At 36.2% G+C, this 15,440-nt stretch overlaps 1 long non-coding RNA gene across 2 annotated transcripts; it reads left to right on the top strand.

The window, feature by feature from the left end:
* The first annotated feature begins 806 nt into the window (after nt 1–806).
* LOC137637381 (uncharacterized) lies at nt 807–14,065 on the top strand. Of its 2 annotated transcripts, none has more exons than XR_011043602.1 (3): nt 807–1,145; nt 2,373–2,476; nt 13,550–14,065. It is a non-coding gene; the product is annotated as an uncharacterized lncRNA (long non-coding RNA). The 2 variants fall into 2 exon arrangements; XR_011043603.1 differs by having other exon boundaries at nt 807–1,084.
* Nucleotides 14,066–15,440: the final 1,375 nt, after the last annotated feature.

Here is a 15,440-nt window from a genome sequence, read left to right on the forward strand (position 1 = left end):
ATATATATATATATATATATATATATATATACAGTATATATATATATATATAAATATATACATATATGTATATATATATATATATATATTTATATATATATATATATATATATATATATATATATATATATATATATATATTTATATATATGTATATATATGTATATATATATATATAATATATATATATACACATATATATATATAAATATATATATATATATATATATATATATATATATATATATATATATATATATATATATATATCCATATATATATATATATATCCATATATATATATATATATATATATATATATATACATATAAATATATATATAGATATATATATATATACATATATATATATATATATATATATATATATATGTATATATATATATATATATATATATATATATATATGTATATATTTAATCTATGTGTTTATGTGTGTGTTGCTGTGTGAAAATCCAACAGACATTCACAATTCTTTGCTCTCGATCTTGTAAAAAAAAAGGTTGTTTTTTTCTCATCAATCCCAAAAAAATCTTATTTTGATATGTGAATTCTTCTGGGAACAATTTATATTACTCCAACACCAAAAACAAACATTCAACCCATACTGAGATAAACGTCTGCCTTGGCTTTTCTTTGGCAGATATCAACATGAAAATTGATACGGACAAAGTTAATATCAATCCTATAATTCTATTCCATTTGTTTTTTTCCAAGTTATTATTATTATTATTATTATTATTATTATTATTATTATTATTATTATTATTATTACTCTTTCAGTACCATCACCTCCGAGTAATCTAACGATCGAAGCGGGGAGCGTGCGGGAGGCCCTCGCATTGTGGGACCCCCCTCAGACGGGCAGTTACTCGGCCTTCAAGCTCAAGGGTCACCCCAATCTCCGAGTCCGAGAGCAGCATTGCCAACTTCCCCATCTCTGAGAACCAGATGACCTTCGCCCTTGAGAATCTGACGCCGGGGGGCGTCGTGCGAGTTGCAGCTTTACACCGTCTACGAGACCGAAGAGAGTGACGCCTACATCACAGTCCATTTCACCACCAGTGAGTCTCGTCTCGTCTCGTCTTGCTTGACTCTGGTTACCTCCGCCAACGAAGATGGAAGGTTATGTTTTGGTTCCTAGTTCGTGTGTTTGTTTGTGACCAGCTTTCTGGCCACAATTCTAATCATAAAGTAATGAAACTTGCAGGGATTAACTGTGATGTAAATAGCTATAAATGATTATTATATTTTGGAAGGTCAAGATGAAAGGTCAAGGTTACAGACAAGAAAAAAATGTCTAATTATCGTAATCAGCCATAAGTTTGGACATTGTTGTCACAGGGACTTCAAACTTGGTGCATATTTGAGATCCTGAAAATCCACGCCGATTATTACACCTTAAGGTTAAAGGTCAAGGTCAAGCAAAAGGTCTAGAAATAAGCAGCTCTATGCTCTACTGAGTGCCCCTCTAATTCCCTTCTTATTCCAATGGGTTATTTAATTCATTTACATCTGAAGATTCTCTTATTAATAAATCGTGCTCTATGTCCTCTGTTATTGGTATTATTATTATTATTATTAATTGTTATTAATTATTATTATTTGTTTTTTCGTTACTCATTATTAGTTATTTATTGGTTATTAATTTATTACTTATTATCAATCTTTTTTATTGTTTAGTATTTATTATTTATTATTTTCTATTTATTATTTATTATTTACTATTTATTATTTATAATTTATTATTTATTATTCATTATTAAAAAAAGGAAGGGGATTAACCATCCCAGTGAGTCAAGCTTGACGTCTATAGATAAATTTAGTAAGAAAAATATATAAATAATTAACAAAACAATTGGTTTATGTATCAATAAAAAAAAGAAGTTATGAAATAAGAGTTTGTGATAAAAAGAGAACATTTTCTTGGAAATTTTTAAATCTGAAAGTTGGAGAAATTTTCAGAGCCCGATGAAATATCAGATAATGAAAAATCATTCAATAACTTATTCTTTTATGATTCCCATTTGTTTTATGAACATTTATGAGCTATTTACGGCTTTTAATGTTTATTTATGATATAATATTATTTTCTTTTATTAATGTGCACAAATCTGCATTCAAATACTTATTTAAGGACCATGCCTTTTTTACGTCTTGGTTCTTGCATTTGCGTATAGGTTTAAAAATAAAATAAACCCACAAATTATAAAAAGAGAAAAAATAGATATATAAATGTTTAGCTTTTGAAGGGACTGTCTCCTTTCCTCTTCATAAAACAAATGGAAAACTGTGCATTTCAATGCATGTTTATAAACCTTACATTTGTTTACCTCCTCCTACCGCCTTCAGGACCCAATGCACCTGGGAGGTTCATCATGTGGTACCGGAATGAAACGGCAATTTTGGCGCTGTGGCATCGGCCTCACCCGGACGGAATCTACTCCCATTACCAAGTAAGTGGATACGACACCAAAGGATTTATTGTAATGGGTTTGGTGTCTTGTTTGGAATGAACAACTGGCCTTAATTTGTAGTTATAAGCTCTAAAAGTTTTTTTTTTTTTTTGGAAATATCTTTTTTAGAATTATGATATGGTAAATTAGCACAACGGTGTACTTATTGTGTATGAGTGTGGCTGAATGCGCTACGTGTATGCGTAATTATAATAATGTAGACTTATTTGACATTGATTATTCACTCTATAGAACATTTTCATTTTAATCAGGATACTAAATTTTTGGAGTTTGGTCTTTATTGTCCACTACGGGACATTATATCTGCTAACTTTTTTTTTTTTTTATATAAAACCAACCATTCACTTTATATTATCCGTCAATATCATGGGAATGTTTTGGCCCAATATTATTATCAATATTGCTGTTATAATTGGTATGAAGTCCATATCCCTCTCAATCTGATAACTGCAATTTACCGTATTGTCGCCTTATCTGTTTAAAATGTTAGATATTTATCGACACCAGATATTTCCTTAGTTCACCTAAGTACTGCAACGTGCTATGCATATCTCACTAGCATTATCAGTAGGATGAACATGCTGTGCTTGTAAGGCTTAGTGACACTGGGCTGTTTCTACTTTCGTTGTTCTTGTTTCAATTTTTAATATCATTACATTTGAATTTTGTATAATTTGATTTTACTCAGACGGCTTTTTTTTTCCCGGTCCTCTACAGCAGGGGAACCCTACTCTCTACAGGCCATACACTCATTTTATATTGTTCACTCAGAGTATTCAACATTTCATATCACATATTGCTCATTTACTGTTAAATCGTCACTGTCAAAGGACATATATTTGGGGGAGAGAGAGAGAGAGAGAGAGAGAGAGAGAGAGAGAGAGAGAGAGAGAGAGAGAGAGAGCTAATTCCACCTCTGTCCTTGCTGTTTGCCCTTCCCCTATCAGCTCCTCTTTTTATCTTTCCTATATTAATTTCCTCCTCTTTGATAGTCGTTGTCATCGTTACCCTTTCACTATTCCTTTCTTCCCCATTCTCTTCTGTACTCTGCTCTCCCTATTCCTCATCTCCCTAATTTCACTTCACCATTTTTTTACTATTTTCCATTTTCCTTCCTCTTTCCTCTACTTATCATTAGAGTCGACATTGGTTCTGGAATATTTCATCTGTTTTTTTTCTTTTTCTGTAGTTCTGCGTGTTCTCTTCATGAAGAGAGAGAGAGAGAGAGAGAGAGAGAGAGAGAGAGAGAGAGAGAGAGAGAGAGAGAGAGAGAGAGCGGTGGCGTAAGTTAAGAGCACTCATTTAACCATTTTCCTTTTACTGGAACAGTCGTTGACTCTGTCTGCCTTATTATATTTTCTGTCTTATAAAGTTGAAAAGTTCAGAATGATTCTCTTCCCTTCCCTTAAATGTCCCCATTGAAATCTTTCATGAATTCAATAAAAGTGCTTATGTTCATCATATCCTTAATTATAATAGAACTCCTCATCCCTTCTACAGTTACTAGCACTGATTGTACCTTTTGTCTCATCAGTTATTATTATTATTATCATTATTATTATTATTATTATTATTATTATTATTATTATTATTATTTTTAGTAGTAGTAGTAGTAGTAGTAGTAGTAGTAGTAGTAGTAGTAGTAGAAGCTACGTTACAACCCTACTCAGAAAACCAGGATGCAATGATGCTATAAGCTCAAGGGCTCCAACAGGTTAAAATACCCCAGTGAGGGAATGAAATAAGGCAATGAATAAACTACAAGAGAATTAGTGAACAATTAACAAAAAATAGGCTGAGAACAATGACAACATTATAATAGATCTTCCATGTACAGTACAAACTTTAAAAGGTTAAAGAAATACAAGAGGAAGAGAAATATGATATATAATAGTGTGTCTAAGAGTGCCTTGAAGCGAGAGATCTCTTCCCCAAGGCAGTGGAAGACTATGGTACAGAAGCTTATGGCACTAATCAAAACTGGAGTATAATGTTTGGATTTTGGTGTGTTCTTCTCCTAGAAGAGCTGCTTACCATAACTAAAGAGTCTCTTCTACCATTACCAAGAGGAAAGTAGCCACAGGACAATTACAGTGCAGTAGTTTAACACTTGATTAAGAAAGAATTGTCTGGTAATCACAGTTTTGCCAGTTCTATGAGGACAGAGGAGAATTTGAAAAGAATAGGCCAGAGTAATCGGTTTATTTTTAGGCGAAGGAAAAAGGAGCCGTAACCAGTGAGAGGGATCCAATGTAATACTGTTTGGCTAGTCAAGTCAAAGGACCCAATAACTTTCTAGTGGTGGTATTTCAACGGGTGGCTGGAATATTATTAAAAAGGTTCCAGACCTCATTGTCATATATTTAATTACATTTGATGACCAGGGTAACAAGGAGGGAGACTGGTGTATTTTGCAGTCAGTAAAGGTGGAATAATTATTTCCATAGTTGGATTAGGCTGTTCTTTGTCCAAACCTAATTAAAAATTGTTGAATCAGAAGCTTAGATCTCCATACAGTTCTTGAAACAGTTTACGATGATGTTCAGAAACTCGTCAAATGAAAATCTAGTCATTGGAGGTACTCTTTCCAGCAAAAGGACATCAACAAATATACATGGACATCACCGTGTGGAAATTACTGAAATAAAAGAGATCACATAACCATTAATAAAGAGAGAAGGAGGGCAGAAATGTAAAAAACCTGTGAATGTGCAGATATTAGTAGTAATCACCAGGTCCTTATTGACAGACTAAAATTAAAAACTGAAAGCATTCAACAGAAATGTAGATAGAATACCAAGGTTCGATACAACCAAGCTTCTGGAAGATGATCACAGAGAAACATTTGCAATTGAATATAGGAATCGATTTCAAGTTTTGGAGATTTTGAGAGATGAAGGACAGACACTTCATGAAGAAGGGTGTGATATTAAGGACATATATCAGTCGTTAGTAGTCACGTTTTGGGACATGCACTTAAAAGGAGAAGCCATGGATGTAAAGTGATACTTAGGATACTATAAAAAGAGACAAAGACAGATATTGAATGGTGAAGGTTGTCGAGGAAGTAAGGAAAATTACAAAGTACAGGGTGCTAAGTAATCCAGCATCGATAGAGGTCAAAATAAAAGCGGAGTACTTTTGGAAATGTGTTGTCAACTATGTTGTTCATCCTCATCGTGGATTGTGTAATGCATAGAACAGTTGGGGATAGAGGAGAAGTATTGGGCTTGATTGGTAGCAGGAAATTAGTGGTTCTTGAATATGCTGATGACCCTGTCCTTATTAGCAAAACTCCACAGGATTTAGAACGTTTTCTTACCAAAATGCATTAAATATCACACGAGGTTGAGTTCAAGAAAAATAGAAAGAGGACAAAGATGATGAGAACGATATATGGAATTGGAGATGGAATATCATTAGAAGGAGAGAAGATTAATAAGTTAGAATCATTTACATGTTTTGGATCTATGATCGTTTATACAGGTTATTGAGAATTGGAGTTCAATGAAAGATTGAGTAAAGCAAATCAGACAATGGGTAGGTTAAGCAAAATTTTCAAGCTGTATATCAGTTTAGTGAGATTAGTATCACTCTATGGTCATGAGCCATCGTTTGACAATGAAACAACATCCAACAGATTTTGTAAATTTTAGAACAAAGCCCCTTGACTTGACTCGACTCTTCCGGTGTAAACGGTTTCTTCAAATATCCATACAAATTAATGTTAAACTGGGGTGGCGAATCATGACGCGTGATGACTTGCCTTGACTTGACGTGACTCGACTCGCTTGGTGTAAACGCAGCCTTAAGCTTGAGAAGGTCATAGGTGAGCATTGAATTTCAATGACTGATATTTACGATTAGTTATTGTGTATTTTAAAATAAAAACGATTCTATTAAGGCCAGGAGAAAACTTTTTAGCAGACGAAGGACCCTATGATTGTGGTAAAAGGTTGAGAAGTGATAATGATGGCAAGTTCAAGAATAGAGAGTTCAAATAGTTCAAGGTAGAAAACAAAACAAAGCATGAAACTTTTCCACCCATGTCTCCTCATCAGAACGGATCAGAAGAAAGGCTGTTCAGAACATTATTTCAAATGGCTAGATGTCTACTTTACACTCGAGTCTACCGAAATATTTGTGTACCAATGTCGTTATATCATCAGAGTATATAAAAAATATGAGTTACAATCCTAGATCAGAGAAAGACCCCTTTTGGAGCTTTCACGGGAAGTTGGCTAAATCTAAGCAATTTGTATATGTTTGGTTCTCAATATTTTGCTCCTGTAAATGATGAAAAGAAATTAGATGTTGAAACTGAGGAAGGAGTATTTGTTGGATATGATAAAGGAGGTCCTCTTCATCATGTATATTTTCCTTCTCAAAGCAAAATTAAATGATCCTGATCTGTATGATTTATTAAGGGAACTTTTGCAAATAAAATGATGATGATTATTAGGTGAGAAAATATAATGTAAAAATTGATGTTATTGAATCAAATGTTTCTGAACAATAGGAAAAAGTAAATGAACTAAGATACCCAAGTAGAGAACGTAGTAGGCTTCAGTATCTTAATGATTATATTGATTGTTTGTCAGACCATGCAAATATAAATAATGATTATAATTATCATATGAGTTATATAATTCAAACATATGATGAAAAATCTAATGAATAAAGAAAAGCTATGGATTCAGAGATTGAGTCACGTTTGAGACAAAAAGCAAAGCTGGGGTGAATGTACAGTAGTGAGTTTGGACAGGGTAAGCTACGAATACAGTATTTTAAGGGGGAGTCTCCTTGGGGCCTAGTCATCCTATAGGTAATGATAGTGGTCTTAGGTTAGGTTAAGTGGGGGAACCTTAGATTAGGTAACGTTCTTGTTTGTGTTTCCCTTAAAAAATGTAGTTTATCTAGGTTCCAATAGTTTGAAACCATCTGTAAATATACTCGTGTCAACATGATTTGTTGGCTCGCCCTATACGGCAATTGTCTACATTTTTTTGGACATACGCTTCCAGTACCTTGGAATATTAATAAATTTTCCGTAATTTTGAATGAAAATATTTATAAAATATCACCTACTCAATGGTTTCATAATCATACTTAAGTGAAAATGCATGTTATATTGTATTCCTAATTGCTTTTCTGAGATTTGAATATACTACTTCAATCTGTATTTCACTATCCTTTTACATGGATACACTTATAACTAATGTTTAAACATGTGAATTTTGGGGAATACAAATTGAGTTCTGCTCCTAATCATCCTATTTATTTATGGGCTGTATATATATATATATATATATATATATATATATATATATATATATATATATATATATATATATATATATATATATATATATATATATACATAAACAAATGGTAGAGCCTCTGGGAGTTCTAGAATTACCGGAGATTCCTGTACCCATGATTTGAAAATGAGGATGTCCATTATCGTGGGATAATCTCCAGAAAGGAACTCCCAAGACACTTAAAATCTTATCATCTTTCACAATTTGATAAACTGGAATAAATGGCAGTTAGTCTACCTTTTGCAGGCATAAATTTTCTTAGCTCGTCAATCCATTGTCTTCTCTTCCTTCCCCTGTTTCTTCTTTTGCAATATCTAGGGACCCATTCTGTTATTCTTAATATCCATGTTTTGTCTGTCATTTTCCTTATATGTCCTCTTCATTTCTTTTTGTTTGCTCTCATATCCATGCTGCTCTTTTTCTGCATCTGTATCTGTAAATAGCTCTTGTGCTAGGTTTTTAGTAAGGCTCCTAGTTTCTGATACATATGTTAATACTGGTAGGCCCCTACAAATAAAGCTTCTTGTAAAGGAATGTGGAGAAATGAACTTTGCGCAGAAAATCAGTAAGCTTCCCAGGTATCAATGGGTCAGATTCACAAAATAGGGAAATAGCATATCTCTCCTCTAACAAAATATTTAATCAGATATCAGAAGTTTATATGCTATCCCCCTGGTGGTAGTGTCAGCCAAGGGGTGTGTTCACACACAAAATGAAAAAAAAAAACCTTACGTACACTTTCTCAAAAAACTGTGGAGATGGATGCATCGTATGTCCTAGTGCAGACGGTCCACCTGAATGTTCCACCACTTGTATTCATTCCCCTGTTGGGGTGTTAACTGAACTCGCTCTCATTCATGTGTATCCCCTTATTGAACATGCATCCGTGATTGTAGATTACAGAAAACTATTACCCAATGCTCATTGGCCAAGGAGGAGATAAAACCCTTTCTTCCTGCACCATCCAATTATGAACAAACTCTGTATACGTTCCTTAATTAGCACCTTCACAAAAAGGAACGGCTGATTCTAAGCTTTGACCATTCTTAAGAGATTCAAAAAGGGTTCATTGCTTCTTAACTGACAGACGTGGATTCCAGTATTTGACCAGAAAATTGACACTATAAATGTGACAACATGTATGTCACATTTCTCAAATACAATATTAAAATTTTTTTTTGAAATATTGATAATGAACAAATATATTCATAGACGTCAAAGTCCTCACTTCCATCCTACCACCAGTCTTGATCTAGTCACCCCTACCCTACCAGCTCCCAGACCTTCCAAAATTCCTTCTTTTCCTCTGCATCCCTCTGCTCACTCATCAGATAGAATCATGGGGCCTAGAAACCCGTGCCCGTAGTTTTCCACATTGTCTCCGAAGTTCTTATGATTTTAAAGATCCCACAAACCTCTTATGGGTTAGGTTAATGGGTTATTTTGTGTTTAGTAAGCCTGGTTTTTGGAATGCCAGAAGCCCACCGTGGAACCCCTGTATAGTAAGAAAAAGAAAATTAACATCAATGCAGTTGCACTCTTTAAGCTGAGCAACTGATACCAGACTACATTCTTTGAGTACCTCTTGCTAAGCCAGCTACACCAGCCAAATTGAGATCCCCTACCAAGCTCAGGGCAATATTGGTGTGTGTGTGTGCAGCAGGTTGATGGTTTGCCAAGCCACAACGTAAGCACAGGTTGAGGCATCTGCAACACTCCTCCATACGGTACTCTGATTTTCGGCACTATGCACAGTACCTCCTCTGGAATTGAGGAGATCTATCCGGGGTGCGCGATGGTGGCAAGTGCAATTCCAAAGGTGCCGGTTTGGGGACAGGTCAAGGAGGATTGCGTAAATACGCTCTGTCTGGTCCAGGTGAACGGCTCGGGGCAGCCAATGCAACCCTTGTCCGCATACAAACTATGCCATGACTGTCCCACACGACTTATGGCCAAATTCTTTGCCTTCTAGCTTGGCTGACGGGATGCCACGTCGAGAACACTCAACAGGTTTTAAACATCCTGCCAAGTGGCCTGACGGCCAACGGAGACATTCATGGTGGCCAGAGACTGTTCCAGCCAACTCGCAGCTCTGCTTGGAACAGTTCCTAGGAGCTTCCGCCTAAGCTCTGTCCGGTCCAAACAACAGCGAGGATAGGCCGACCTGTACAGGGAGGCCAACCGGACAGCGTATATCTTCAGCAGTTCGCCTTCGCCACAGATGGCACTGCTGAACCGGGCCTTCCTACCCGCATCACGCCTCCCTCGGGCTTCTTGGCACCAGTTGAGGAGGCGTTCCTCCATGTCGTGGTATGAGATCTCGGGACCCTCCATGGCCGAGAACGCCTCCTTGATTTCTCCCTTTGGAAATTTCCCGAGATCAACAGTCCACCGGCCTGAGCTTCCTGCGGTATACTTACTCGCACAGTAGGCCTTGAAATCCCTCAGGAATTAGACAAAACTCTGGCCAGTTTCCTGCTGGAAGATCCCAGGCTTGGGGTACCTCCTGGAGTAGAGGACCTTAAGCAGATCAGACAGACTGCGTTCTGTCTGGAGGGACTAGACGTGGTTGGTGGAGACAGTGACTTCTGAGCTGACACTGAGACAGGAGCAGGAAGAGTCACCAGAAGTCTCACTACCAGAATCTTCACTGGTGAACTCCTGGGACATAGTCATTTCGGGTATGGCTGGTCTGGTGGTGTCCCTGGCCTGGCGCCTTTGCTTTGGGATGGCCCCTGTCTTGGCAAGAACTGCCTCAGTGGTAGCTGCTGGAGCCTTTTCTGGCCCACTGGCTTCGGCCGTATTGTCCAGGAACTGCTCCCCTAGTCTAATAGCTGCAGCCTCTGGTGGACTAACGGGATTAGTTGCCGGAACAGGCGAGGATACAAGCGGTCTACTTAGAGCAGAAGACTCCCAGAAGCCTGGTACAGGGGGGGGGGGAGTAACGGTGCGAACTCTGGAGGGGGCTGAAGACCTCCAATCACTGGCTCTGCTCCAGTCACTGGAATTGCCAGACCATTGATGTTTAGCCAAGCTGGGGATGTAGAAGGATCACTGGTAGTCACTGTGGTTGTGACCCCAATGGCAATGTGGCATGTTGGTGACGGCTCAACGGTCTTCAGTGCCGCCACTTCAAGTGTCAGGGACTTTACCTGAGTTGGCAGGTCACTGGCAATCTAGACCAGACTCGCCAGATCCCAGCTCAGTCTCTTCTTAGCATTTTGGCGCTTATTTGATGATGATGAAGCCATACCTACTAAAGATTGGTGTTAACGGGTCTGGGCACCAAAAATTATGTAGTGGTTTGTGGATTGTGGCCAGAGGTAGCACCCGAACAGCCTAGTGTCCGAATGCCGACCACAACCCAATGTTCACTACACAACAAATATACAACGGTGGAACACCCCAAAACCTAAGTAACAGATCAAGAGAACGGAACACTGGGCACCACCCCTTGATTTATACTAGGTAAGGGGACCCAGCTAGAATCTTACTTCCTTCTTATTTTCCTTTTCCTTGGGCTTGCTGAATAAACGCGTAAGATGATCGTTGATTCATTTCTGAGAAGTTAGCAGCATTAATAGATATAGCTCTATATTATTTAGGTAAGATGGTTTTGAACTTGAGAAAAAACATCAGAACATTAGGTGAAAGGGAAAGAATCTTCTTATACTAACAACAAGACACAGTGTGGATGAAAAAATTATGATAAATGACTTATTAGAAGGATTAAAAAACAGTGGCTAAGAAAGGGACATCATGGTGTAAGGAACTGGAATAATTTCAGTCTTCATATAAACAAAGAATATTTATTTGTAAATAAAAAAAAAACTGTTAGGAATACATTAAAATTGTTTTGTCAATTAAAATAATCAATTAAAGGCAAAATTAGCAGCCCTTTATACTCCAGCCTCAAAAAAAAAAAAAAAAACATAAACATAAGAGATTACAACTTCAGAATAGTCTTATTGCATATTGTACAAGCAAGAGAAAAATACTAAGTTGCCGGAAGGATATATCACTACACAGTTACAAAAGGAACTTTAAAATCCTAACAAAACCATGATTGCAGAACCTGAGGATTTGAGAGACTTAGAAATATTAGGATTCTCAACATAGTCAGCCTTCAAAACAAAAGAAACATTACTACAGAACTAATCAAGCTTAAAGGAGAACCCCGCAACACTATGGTTTTATGACATCTGTAATGACCAGTAATAAACTTGAACACTTATTATCTAATGAACCATCTATAAAGTACATATAACTGTGAAAATTACTGTACCACAATAATTTTCCCTAAATCAATACTGTCCTCATCAATCTCCCGTCCACCATCAGGCTGCAAAGTCATTTAAGCATTCCTAAATTCTGAACAGTATGGCCGCATACGATGCAGTGCAGTTCTCTGTGGGCCCACTACAGCAATATCCAGGGAATCTCCAATTGCAAACGTGCACTGCAACAAAATTCCCTTGTCACCGAAACCCTCTGTCAACAACAGAAGGGCCCAAATCTCTCATTCTCGGAAGGGGCCCTGACAACTCTTGAAACACTCAAACCAAACTCGAACCCAGTCACTCTCTTCCTAACATCTGAATTCACTTCTTGGGCGTACGACCAGATATGCCACTGCAATAGCTCCCGCGAACTATTAATGTTTATGACACCCTTTAAAATGTTTTTCTAAAATCCAGGTATGTCACTGGTCATTTTCAGAAAACACTGACGTCAATTACAAGTTTGGGAGGTGAGTCATGTAGCAGGGCAGAAATATTTACAATACCAGTTTTTATTTTTATCAAGCTGACTAGCCACATAAACAGGTGCAGGATAATGCAGCACCCTTCCAATTATTTTACTTGTGCCTCGGCTCGACTCAAATTCTAGTTGCCTCTCCAAACCCTACAGGGAGTAGGGCGAGCTGCAAAAAAGAATTTCGTTAGACAGTTGTTAGGACCAAAAATATATATAACAGAGAACACAAAATGTTTCAAGTGACAAATGTGCCACTTAATTTCTGATTTGAGGATTTATGAGTATACCATATGTGGGCTATGCTGTGTAGTTTTTTGTGGGCATATTTTGCACTCTCTCTACGATAAATTGGAATTTTTATGAGGGGATTTCTAGTCATAGGTTGGTGTTCCACTTCCTTGCCCTAATAAGTAAGTATTTTAGTACATATAGTCCTTGTTTCTCAAGGCAATTCGTACCTCCTTCATAGTAATCAGTTAAAACAATAAATACAGACACATGTAATTAGTATTATGCATTCTTTTATATGAGTTACATAGGATACCTGTGTTTTCATATCTGTTGGAATTGCACAAATGCCATCAGTATGCATACGAGATGTATTGGTTGTCTGGTGTCCATGAATGGCTAGCAGGGGCGAGTTATCATGAATGAATCACCCGTCAAGTAGGTTTGTAGCTCTTCTATGAACCATTTTACCTCCCTTCCTACTCCTTGTAACTTTAAACATGTTATCAGGTATGTAATAATTAGAGAAATGTGCAGCACCTTGAATTAGTATTTCCTTATTTGATACATAAATTGGTAGGAGTTTTTACTTCATTGTACTGCCTGATACAAAATAAACAGATCAAAAGAGGTCCCCTTATTTGTGAACGAGGATTAGTCTTGAGTTGGACACCAACGGGTTTAAAACCAATCTGTTTAACAAACATAAATTTTGTAATTCCTTGATTTTTTGTATTTTTTCCAGTATGCTAGAGAAGCTATTATTCAACATCAGGAGTCTTTCAAGTGGCAGACCTGTATATTGTCACAATCTGATTACTGAAAGAAAGTGTTGGTGCAGCATCCCCAGACACACTGCTTTACATAGTTGAAGAGAAAGCCAGTGTGCTTAAAGGTAACTATTTTAAAATTCAATAATAGCTAAAAAACTTTACAATGATCACACTGGAAAAATCAGGTAATACTTTATCGAGGTTGCTTTGGAAATACACCTTGAAAGACTTGAATCCAGCAATATGGCTCCTTTATCTCTCATGACCAAATTGTGATCGGCCTGACCCTTTAAAACCTATCTCTGTTATGCAGTACAATAAGTAGATCTTGGTTCCACCTTCCTGTACAGTAAGATCTATGAACAAAAGCGGATGCAAACTGATGCTCTGATGTTGTTGCATAGTGCTTTTATACAGCTAAATTTAAAAGGATTTTTATTAAATTGTGCATCCATTATGCATTGAAATTCTTCAATCAGTCTGTTATGACAGCCGCGGCCTAATATAATAATAAAAAAGTTCTTAAAAACCACAGAATATTTAACATTTAACTGTCATAGCACAGGGTATTGTTCTATTCGTTGAATTTTATTATGTATATGAAGAATTGCATATATGTAAAAATTAGAGGAAAGAATTAGAGTTTACAGCTGTATAACATTTATCTGTAAATTACATTAATAAAGAATACAATTACGAATCGTGTAGATTTGTTTTTATTGCTATTTTGTTAATAATATATACAAAGTTTGGCTGTGATGAAAGAACAAAGATTAACATACAAGTGAATTTAGAATTTGCTTACAATTTTTGTATAATTTCAAGATGAAATATCTTATTCACTAATCATAACCAAACCAAGTTTTGCTATTCTTCTTAACTGATGGAATGGTTACTAATATCAACTTATATATTTAAACAATCCTCTTTTAAAATGGCCTTTTCCAAATTTCTGTAAATATTTATTTTTAAGCAAGTAATGCATTGCAAATGCACACAGCACACTTTAGCTGTGACTACATTAGTCCATATTTGGTGCTCTCAATTGGCGTGGGACACAATGATATAATGATATGCCTGTAGTTCTGCTATTCACCCTCTGAAATTTGTTTATGTCAGCTCTTACAATGGTTTTACTAACCGTGTATAGCCCTTGAGAATACTTATCAATTATATTACCACAATATTGGAATCTAAATATCAGATATTCACAGACATTGGTGAGAAAAAATGAATATCTGTTGTTTTGGTAATGCTTGCTACAGAAACTTGTGTCACTGAGCCTTGCTCTGCCGCAGGACTTATCGGGGAAAAATAGTCATCCGCATAACAAAGTTGTCCAATAGTTTTTTCTTAATATTTTACTGATTGTTTACTGGAAATCATTTGGAGGTCACCTCCAACCGATTTCAGTAAGCATCGCTTAATTCTGATTAAATCCCAGAAACATTCATATATCTTTCAAAGCAACGTGAGAAATAAAATGCTCCACCTTTTGCTCAGAATAATATAAAGGAGATTTGCTTCTTAGAACTTTGAGATGATTGTTGTTGTTGTTGTTGTTATTGCTGTAGATTACCGGACACTTTGTGAAGTAGTTTAATGTACGAAAAGGCTCCCTTCCTGAAGAAGCCTCAAATTCCTTTGATATATAGATAGACCATAGGTCATAAGGATCCATATTGGGTCACTCTGCATTGAGTTGACATTGTTTGTCGAAAGAGAAACTTCTTAATAGAACAAAACAAATTGTCATTATTTACATGCATAGATATAAACCAAAAAATTAAAAATAGATCAGAAGCACAAACAGTAAGATCAAAGGTTAAAGGTCAAAGTTGAGAGACATTAGAGGAAATAAGT

This window comes from Palaemon carinicauda, unplaced genomic scaffold (genome assembly GCF_036898095.1).
Source record: "Palaemon carinicauda isolate YSFRI2023 unplaced genomic scaffold, ASM3689809v2 scaffold695, whole genome shotgun sequence".
In the NCBI taxonomy this organism is placed as follows: domain Eukaryota; kingdom Metazoa; phylum Arthropoda; class Malacostraca; order Decapoda; family Palaemonidae; genus Palaemon; species Palaemon carinicauda.